Source organism: Podarcis vaucheri, assembly GCF_965113315.1.
Source record: "Podarcis vaucheri genome assembly, chromosome: 17".
In the NCBI taxonomy this organism is placed as follows: Eukaryota; Metazoa; Chordata; class Lepidosauria; order Squamata; family Lacertidae; genus Podarcis; species Podarcis vaucheri.
Genome location: NC_138755.1, coordinates 21,392,948 through 21,402,305, shown reverse-complemented (window position 1 = coordinate 21,402,305; position 9,358 = coordinate 21,392,948). Strand labels below are relative to the sequence as shown.

Sequence of the window (9,358 nt, the reverse complement as noted above, 5' to 3'; positions counted from 1 at the left end):
CACCACCTGCGCGCGCGCACACACACACACACACACACACAGCACTAGAGGTGTCACATTCTCCATTCATATCCCAGTGATTGCTCAGAAGCCCAAAACATCTCACAGAAACAGTCATTTTACAGGGAGGAAGGCAGTAAACACATTCTACTTGTCACCAAAGATGCAGATTTATTCTTCTTTTGACACGTAACCTCCAGGATCAATGCTTTGCTTTCCCCCCAGGTAAATAAACAACATGCCAGTGTACTCCTTCCTGAAACTACGAATGATCAATGTCCACTCAGTGTTGTGTTGACCCACTGCTGCTAAATTGACCTAAACAACCGGCTATTGAGCAGAAACATCTTTTCCAGACCTGGCCAAATGGTCTGATTAAGAATCCATTGAGTCGCTTCCTTTCTTTATACACCCTACTACGAAAAGAAAAACCACTTTAAAATTACCTTTGTCAAGCGGGAGATCTAGCTGGAATCGCCACTTTGTTAGTTCCTGATTGAGCTTAATGCTCCTAGAGGCAGGGTTGTCCTTCAACTTAGCCAAGTTCCTTTTTTTTTTTTTGTCTTGTAAGGAAGACACATCCTGAACCCTGAGGAATCTTAGCAGGGAGATGCTCCTAACATCTGCTTAGCGGGCAAGCTTCGTTCCATATAGCCAGAAGGATCCATATCTGTTTGCATAATGGCGGGCTAGGATGGTCGTTTGCTTTAGCAAGAAATGTGTAATCCTGTTTTGTACAAGAGCTGTTGATAGTACGAACTGCAGTAAGCTATAAGAGCACACTTACTACTAATGATAGTTATAATAATAATTCCAGTTTGTTGGAAACTAATTGCATAAATATCTGCACAGATATACAGCAGTAAAATAACTAGTTCTGAGCCACAAGAACAAGTCATATGCAAAGCATCAAAAAACATCAAGATACATAAAAATGCAACCTAATTAGAGTATAGAATCATAAAAATCTCACAAAAATATTGCAGCATGCACACAGTTGCCAAAGTCGTTTTCCTACACATTCAAACTACACAAAACTAATCAAAACTCACAATCTCCAAAACATGCTATGTAGTACCGGCACCTCTTTCTGTTGTGAAAAAGTGTGGCACTTACCGTAACAACTATATGGTGAGTTTCTAGGAAAAAAGCACCCTGCAAGTAACTAATAATCAACCAAAATGTATGTACTGTATATACTCGAGTATAAGCCAACCCGGATATAAGCCGAGGGACCTAATTTTGCCCCAAAAAACTGGGAAATCTTATTGACTCGAGTATAAGCCGGTTCACCACACCACAAACCTCCTGGTGGGCCAGAGTGTATGTGCATGCGCATGCGCACACGGCAGAGGGGGCTTCTCTCTCCCCCCCATCCCCTCCCATCCCCCTGCCTACCTAGGGTGCTGCCGAGAGGCAGCGGCTGGTAGCGGCAGCAGCGGAGGAAGAACAAGCAGCCCAAAGGGGCTGCTTTCGGGCTGCTCGTTCCTCTGCCACCGCCAGCTTCTGCTGCTCGCAAGGGCAGGCACAGGAGCTGCGCTTGGCAGAGCGGCAGCGACATGAGCGGCAGCAGCAAACAGCTTGCTCCGACGAGGAGCTGCTGGAAATGAACTTGAGTGGGACCCTCACTCAAGTATAAGTCGAGGGGGGCTTTTTCAGCATTAAAAAATGTGCTGAAAAAGTCTGCTTATACACGAGTATATACAGTACATAAAAAACAAGTCAATAAAGACCAGTCAATAACAAGGCATAGGATTTGACTGCAAATATCTATAGCTGGCAGCTTGATCTGAACAAATCGGACAACAGAGCAAGTTTAGGAGTTGCCATCTCTTGTAACTGTGTAAATAAGTTCTTATTCACACATATCAGGGAGACTAAACCGTGGTCCTCCAGATGTTCTGGGACTTCAACTCCCTTCAGCTGCTGCCAGCATGGTAATGGTCAGGGATGAAGAGAGTTACAGTCCAGCAGTCCAACTTTAAGCTTTGTTTCCCTCTGTTTTTTAAAAAAGCAGCTAGCCTCAGCTTAAATAGTCACAGAATCCATAGTATGCGCAAGTCCACCTCTTCTCAATCTGGTTCCTTCATTGCTGTTCTGAAGACACAGTAGAGAGAGTGTCTACACTAGCTGGCAGTGGCTCTCAGGGGTTTCAGACTGAGGTCTCTCCCAGCCCTTCTTGGAGATGCTGGGAATTGGACCAAGGGCCTTCTGAATGCAAAGCAGATGGTCTATCAATGAGCTACGACCCTTGGACTACTGCAATGCCCTCTACGCGGGGCTACCTTTGAAGGTGACCCAGAAACTACAACTAATCCAGAATGTGGCAACTAGACTGGTGACTAGGAGTGGCCGCCGAGACCATGTAACACCTGTCCTGAAAGACCTACGTTGGCACCCAGTGCGTTTCTGAGCACAATTCAAAGTGTTGGCGCTGACCTTTAAGGCCCTAAACAGCCTCGGCCCAGTAGACCTGAAGGAACATCTCCACCCCCATCGTTCCCTCACTGCGAGAAGCCAAGTTACAGGGGCCAGGCAGAGGGCCTTCTTGGTAGTGACACCTGCCCTGTGGAACGCCCTCCCACCAGATGTCAAAGAGATAAACAACTACCAGACATTTAGAAGACATCTGAAGGCAGCCCTGTTCAGGGAAGTTTTTAACGTGTGACATTTTAATGTATTTTTAATCTTTGTTGGAAGCCTCCCAGAATGGCTAGGGAAATTATTTATATATTATTATTATTATTATTATTATTATTATTATTATTATTATTATTATTATTATTATTCAATACAAGAAAACAGTTACAATTTGTTGTTGACAAAGGACAGCTGGACATATAAAGGGCCCCATTACCTTCAGTAGCTTAGGGCCTAATCAAACCTAAATCCGGACCTGGTAAAGAGAATATGTTTCAGAACAGGATCCTACAGGCATTGATTTTTTTGTCTCAGTTCAGCTGTCGTCTTCAAGTTTCTTCAGAGTTTGCCCGCTGTTTATACTAATTAAATGGAATCAATGTGCTTATAAGGGAATGAGGCAAGTCCTGTAATTCAGCAGGTTATAGGCCGTAGTGAACTGTGATGTGGACTTCATTTTCAAGACACACACATGATGGAAAACTGGGAAATATCGATGAACATGTCGTGAACCCAAGCAATGTTGACGTCCTGCATCAAAGGGATCCCACGGAAGAAACAGTTTGAACTGCAGTATTCACGACGAAGACAGTTTTTGGGAAGCAGAATTGCACAGCCGTTGGAAGATAACTAGTCGCTATTGTAGAAACCAAGGCAGTAAATCCATTTTCCATTTCCTTTCTGGACCTACTAAAGCCGTCACTGACTTATCAGGTCACCAGGCTGGTCAAAAAAGGCATAACAGGTGCAGGAAGGCAGACATAAGTCAAGGTCTCTGGTAGCAGCATCACATAAGACCCTGACAGTCAGAGATTTGACAGAGCCCATCAACTTGTACTGGAAATTAGTGCAGTTCCAATATAACCCCCAATTCAGCTACAAAAAGTTTGCCTTTTCCCAAAGCCAGGCTAAAAAACGTAACTGCAGTGTTCCAAGTATGTGGTTCTGACAAACACTTCCTTGATTTCAAGAACTTTGAGGACTGGCCTGCCAAATATCTCTCCTTTCTTTTTTTGGGAGGTGTCTGTTTTTTTCTCCTCCTTTAGAAAACACTGAAGACGCAATACGCGAAATGAGGAGCCCAGAAGAAAAGACTGACTTCATCCTGGCGAAAACCTCACATGAATATGTACTGCCCGAGCCGTCGAGTTCAGCACTAATGTTAAGATAAAAGGGAGAAAGAAAGAAGAAGCCATTTACCTGTCATTTAGACTGCTACATTTCCAGATCCTGTTAAACACAATAATTACACTGCAAATTGGCATTGAGCAACAAATGTAGCAAAATTGCAGAGCCCGACTTTTTATGGTCCTTCTCTTTTTTCCCCCCGCAGATTTTGTCTTCCTTACAATCGGTTTCCAGGATAATTGTGCCTCCCTTTGTTGAAAATGATGACTGTACTTACGTAGTGCCCTCAAGAAGGCGAAACTGCATGCCTCAGTGAATTCTATCATCATTTCACCCCCTAATGAGAGAGATTGTTTGCAGGCAGATGAAATTAAATTGTAAGCTCTATTGACTTCAACAACAGGTGCCATTTGTGAAGACCCAAAGGGAACTATTGAATTGTCAAAAAAGATTTAACTCTTCCCAGCACAGAGGCATCAGATAATATTTCCTTGGTGTTTGCACATCACAAGGCATTAGCTCACGTAAACATCCACCACTAATAGTGGAGGCAATCGCATCACTGGGAAAATGGCCAAAAAGGATTGAACCAACCGGGAACAGATTGTCTTCAGTTTCCTGATTTTCAAGTTGCAGCCATCAAGGAAGAACAGAATGAAACCGGGGAAGAAGCAAGCTTAAAGATTTTAACTTACTTAGGTCTAAGCCCCACTGAATTCAGCAGGACTTACTTCTGAGTAGGTCTGGTTAGGACTGTGCTGCAATTCATTCTTTCCAACTGTTTGGAAAGAAAACAGAAACTTAACTGTTGCTTTGGGCTGAGGAGGAGAGAAGGGGAAGGGATTTTCATTCAGGAAGAAAATGTAAGGAAATTCTTTTAAAAAGTTGACTCCAGGTATTGCCCATGTCGGATTTTTTTCTTGAAGAGAAGTTAAAGAGCATTGAAGGCACTGTACAATCTCACCAATTGGTCAGGGACACTGAGAATTGTAGTCTAGCGACTTCTTGACAGCCACAGGCTCCCCATCTCTGACCTAGATAAGCACTTCCAACCCACCATGCTTGAGATCATCCCATGAGATCTATATGTTCTCAATTTGAGTTCCTGACAAAGTTTTTCCTCAACAGTCATTGACATATCAACATTCCAACTATGATTTTCTAAAGTGTTCTTGGACTGTATCATTCTTCAAAACTAATCAAACATGTACAGTACACACTCTTGCTTTCTTCACCCAACCCAAAGTCCAAGAAGAAACAAACTAGTCCTCTGAATGTTTTTCACTTCTTGTTAATTCCTGCCCTTGTCAGAGCATTGCAATCTTCCTGGAGAATCCTCCCCATTTTGGACATAATTTGATATTTAAGTGATGTGAAGAACAATTAAATACTTATGCATTACGTAACATCAAACGTCTCCTTGGAGATAAAGTATATGCAAATGATAATGTCTTATGGTCATGGTTAAAATTATTTAATTTCAACTTGAAAGTGGAGAGATTTTGCAACAGCATGATATATTTGATCCAATGAAATAATCAAACCAGTCTTGTATCACATTAGCGGCAATTTATCTCTGCTGCCAGAAGGGGAAAATATATTCCAGCTGCAATAAATGGATTTATGTCTCCCATAACTATGTGAAATATTCCACATTCATTTATTTATGGAAAGTATTTTTACCCTGCTCTTAAGCCGAAAGGGCTTCCACAGTTGCTTAGGTATGATCAATAAAGACAAGACAGTCCTTGCCCATAGGCATGCCATCTAAAATACATGACACAAAAGAAAGAGGGGATGGCAAGGGGAGAAGAAAAAAGAAAACTCACACACCAATCCTTTAAAAATATTTCTTCTAATGACCATCTTGAAATACAGAGATGGTAGCTCTAAACATCAAACAGAAAGTGACAGCTGTAGCATCTCTGTGGGAGATGATTGTAGGGAATGTTTTCCTGTTCAAGTGTGACAACTCAAACTTTGGCTCCTCCTTCCCTCCCTCCCCCAATTTTACTCATTAGTAATTATTACAGGCAAAATAGCTCACCTGCCTGCAGCTGAAGCTGGAAGAAAGCTCTTGAAGGAGCCATGATCACATGTCACATAGGACTCCTGAGACATATATCCAAAGATGTATGCCCGCAATACAAAAGCAGAGTCCAAGCAGAAGCTAGGCATTGGAGGTGTGGGTTTCTAAGCTACTTTATTATATACAAAACAGAACAAAAGAAAACATGGCTCCTCTCTCCTTCTTCATCTCCGAGAGAGCAGAAAAGCAATAGTACAACATAATGGAACAATGTAGCTCATGGGTAGGCAAACTAAGGCCCAGGGGCCGGGGCCGGCCCAATCGCCTTCAAAATCTGGCCCGCGGACGGTCCAGGAATCAGCATGTTTTTACATGAGTATAATGTGTGCATTTATTTAAAAAGCATCTCTGGGTTATTTGTGGGGCATAGGAATTCGTTCATTTCCCCGCCCACACACAATATAGTCCGCCGCCCCCCCGCAAGGTCTGAGGGACAGTGGACCGGACCCCTGCTGAAAAAGTTTGCTGACCCCTAGTGTAACTGAACTTCCTTTCTCATGACTCCAACAGTATGGAATGTCAACACAGACATGTGATGAAAACAATCACACATCCTGCAACGGAGAGGAATGAAACCCCAACACTTTTTATGGTGCATTCATGATTACTTCTGCTCATGATACTGTCATGACATACCCAATCCCCTTTCAAAACAGTTTGTGCCTCCAAAAGTTTTGGGCTTTGTTTCCAATTAGTGCACATCCCGCAACTGCCTACTCAAATCCTATAGCTTTTCTATCACAAATGTTCTGGCTTGTTGTTTTTCCTCTGGTCCAGCTTTAATTCCGATATAGCCCCTCCAGAAAGCAAGAATGTGCTAGCACTGGGGAAGGACCACAGAACAATTAATAAAGCCACACACCCTGAGGTTAACTCAGGATTGCCTCAAAGGCTTGCCTTCGAAAAGGCACCAGCTACCAATAGAAGAGCAGAGTGTTTTCACTCTTTGAGTAGATGTGGACAAGGGCACCCTAAACAGAAGGAACTCCTGCATACACTGTTATAGAACATATTTTCTTTGCTGCCTAACAAAGCTTTGTTTTCTTTCACCGCTGTTCATTCTCAGAGCCATTTCACACACAGAAGGGCAGCCTGTCACATTACCTGGTGCAGAACAGGACTGGAAACCTGCCAAATCTGGAGCATGTGAGCAGGGGTGTAGAAATGCATGCAGTGCTATTTTTCTATAAAAAGAGGTGCCAGAACTCACCATGAGCACCTCCCTTGTTCTCTTATAAGAAGAAGAAGAAGAATTTGTTTTTGATATCCCGCTTTATCACTACCAGGAGGAGTCTCAAAGCGGCTAACATTCTCCTTTCCCTTCCTCCCCCACAACAAACACTCTGTGAGGTGAGTGGGGCTGAGAGACTTCAGAGAAGTGTGACTGGCCCAAGGTCACCCAGCAGCTGCATGTGGAGGAGCAGGGAATCAAACCCAGTTCACCAGATTACAAGTCTACTGCTCTTAACCACTACACCACACTGGCAACGGCACCCACCTGAGAGGTATCAGAACTGAGTTCCCATAAGTTCCAGGTGGGGGGGGGAAATCCATGGGCATAGTACAATTCCCCTGGTACATGTGATCTCTGTCCATGAATAATTGGTTTAGAACCGATTTGTTATCCCACTTCAAAATCAAGGAAGTGATGCAAGATACATCCACGCTATAGATTTTGTTGGCTTCTCTGTGTCTCGGGAGACAATGGAGGAATGCTCCTTTAAAGGTGAAGTCAAACTGTTGGAAGGTTACAGCGCCTGCTGTGGCGGGAAATACCGATACAGGAGAGACATGTTTTGTTGCAGCTAGGGCAGATAAAGGCATCCAGTTTCGCTGTTACAGATGCATCATGCTGTTTCTTCTCTCTGTGCTCCTCGTCCTCTGGTCACTGCTGTGGATACACAAACTGATTGTCTGTATCCAGGCACTGTGTTCAGGGTTCAGGCAAGGGATTCCCACACGGTGGGGTTAATAATAATAATAATAATAATAATAATAATAATAATTTATTACTTATACCCCGCCCATCTGGCTGGGTTTCTCCAGCCACTCTACAGAATATTAAAAACACAATAAAACATCAAACATTAAAAACTTCCCTAAACAGGGCTGCCTTCAGATGTCTTCTAAAAGTAAGATAGTTGTTTATTTCCTTGACATCTGATGGGAGGGCGTTCCACAGGATGGGCGCTGCCACCGAGAAGGCCCTCTGCCTGGTTCCCTGTAACCTCACTTCTTGCAGTGAGAGAACCGCCAGAAGTCCCTTGGAGTTGGACCTTAGTGTCTGAGCTGAATGATGGGGGTGGAGACGCTCCTTCAGGTCTACTGGGCCAAGGTCAACTGAGTTGATGTTGCCAGCCTTCATGTCATGCTTGCAGACATCTTTGTCAATGAGAGCCAGTGTGGTGTAGTGGTTAAGAGCGATAGACTCGCAATCTGGTGAACCGGGTTTGCGTCCCCGCTCCTCCACATGCAGCTGCTGGGCGACCTTGGGCCAGTCACACTTCTCTGAAGTCTCTCAGCCCCACTCACCTCACAGAGTGTTTGTTGTGGGGGAGGAAGGGAAAGGAGATTGTTAGCCGCTTTGAGACTCCTTCGGGTAGTGATAAAGCGGGATATCAAATCCAAACTTCTCCTCCTCCTCCTCCTCCTCCTCCTCCTCCTCCTCCTCCTCCTCCTATGGGCCTAGTGCCTGAAGCCAGCTCCCCATAGGGTAATGGCACCTTCCATTCTGTCAACATGACCAAACCAGGGGAGACCTTGCTGAGACAGGAGCGCAAACATGCTGGGAAATGTGGGCTTGGGAGAGTCCATCTGTGTTTGAGCCTCCGTCCTGCCATGTGATGCCCAAAATCTTCCTGGCAAAGTGCATGCGGAAGGCACTGAGGCATTGCTCACACTGGAAGCTCATGCTTTCCCCCCAAGAATCCCAGGAACTGCAGTTTACCCTTCATGGAGCTATACTTCCTAGCACCCTTAAACTATAGTTCCCAGGGTTCTTTGAGGGGGGGAGCCATTTGTTTTACATGTGCTTAAGGTGTACTGTTTGGGTGAGGGCATGGTGTGTGCTGCCAAATACAGTGGTACCTCAGGTTACATACGCTTCAGGTTACATACTCTTCAGGTTACAGACTCTGTTAACCCAGAAATAGTGCTGCAGGTTAAGCACTTTGCTTCAGGATGAGAACAGAAATCGTGCTCCGACGGTGCAGCAACAGCAGGAGGCCCCATTAGCTAAAGTGGTGCTTCAGGTTAAGAACAGTTTCAGGTTAAGAACGGACCTCCGGAACGAATTAAGTACTTAGCCTGAGGTAACACTGTACAGCAGTTCTTTCCAAGGATATCAGGACAAAAGGAATGAGGAGGTGGAAGGGGAACCAAAACGGTTTTAATAACAAATAAACAGCAGGCATGCAAAGCATTAAATAAAACACACCCGACAGGGGCTACCCAATCTCCCCTTCAGCTGCCCGGAGCCCCAGGTAGAGCAGCAGGAGAAAG

At 44.4% G+C, this 9,358-nt stretch overlaps 1 long non-coding RNA gene across 1 annotated transcript; it reads right to left on the bottom strand.

Annotated features, from left to right (window-relative positions):
* Positions 1–3,025: 3,025 nt before the first annotated feature.
* On the bottom strand, positions 3,026–4,571 carry LOC309522176. The gene is made up of 2 exons (XR_014214948.1): positions 4,464–4,571; positions 3,026–3,796 (listed from the first exon to the last, which is right to left on the bottom strand). It is a non-coding gene; the product is annotated as an uncharacterized lncRNA (long non-coding RNA).
* Positions 4,572–9,358: the final 4,787 nt, after the last annotated feature.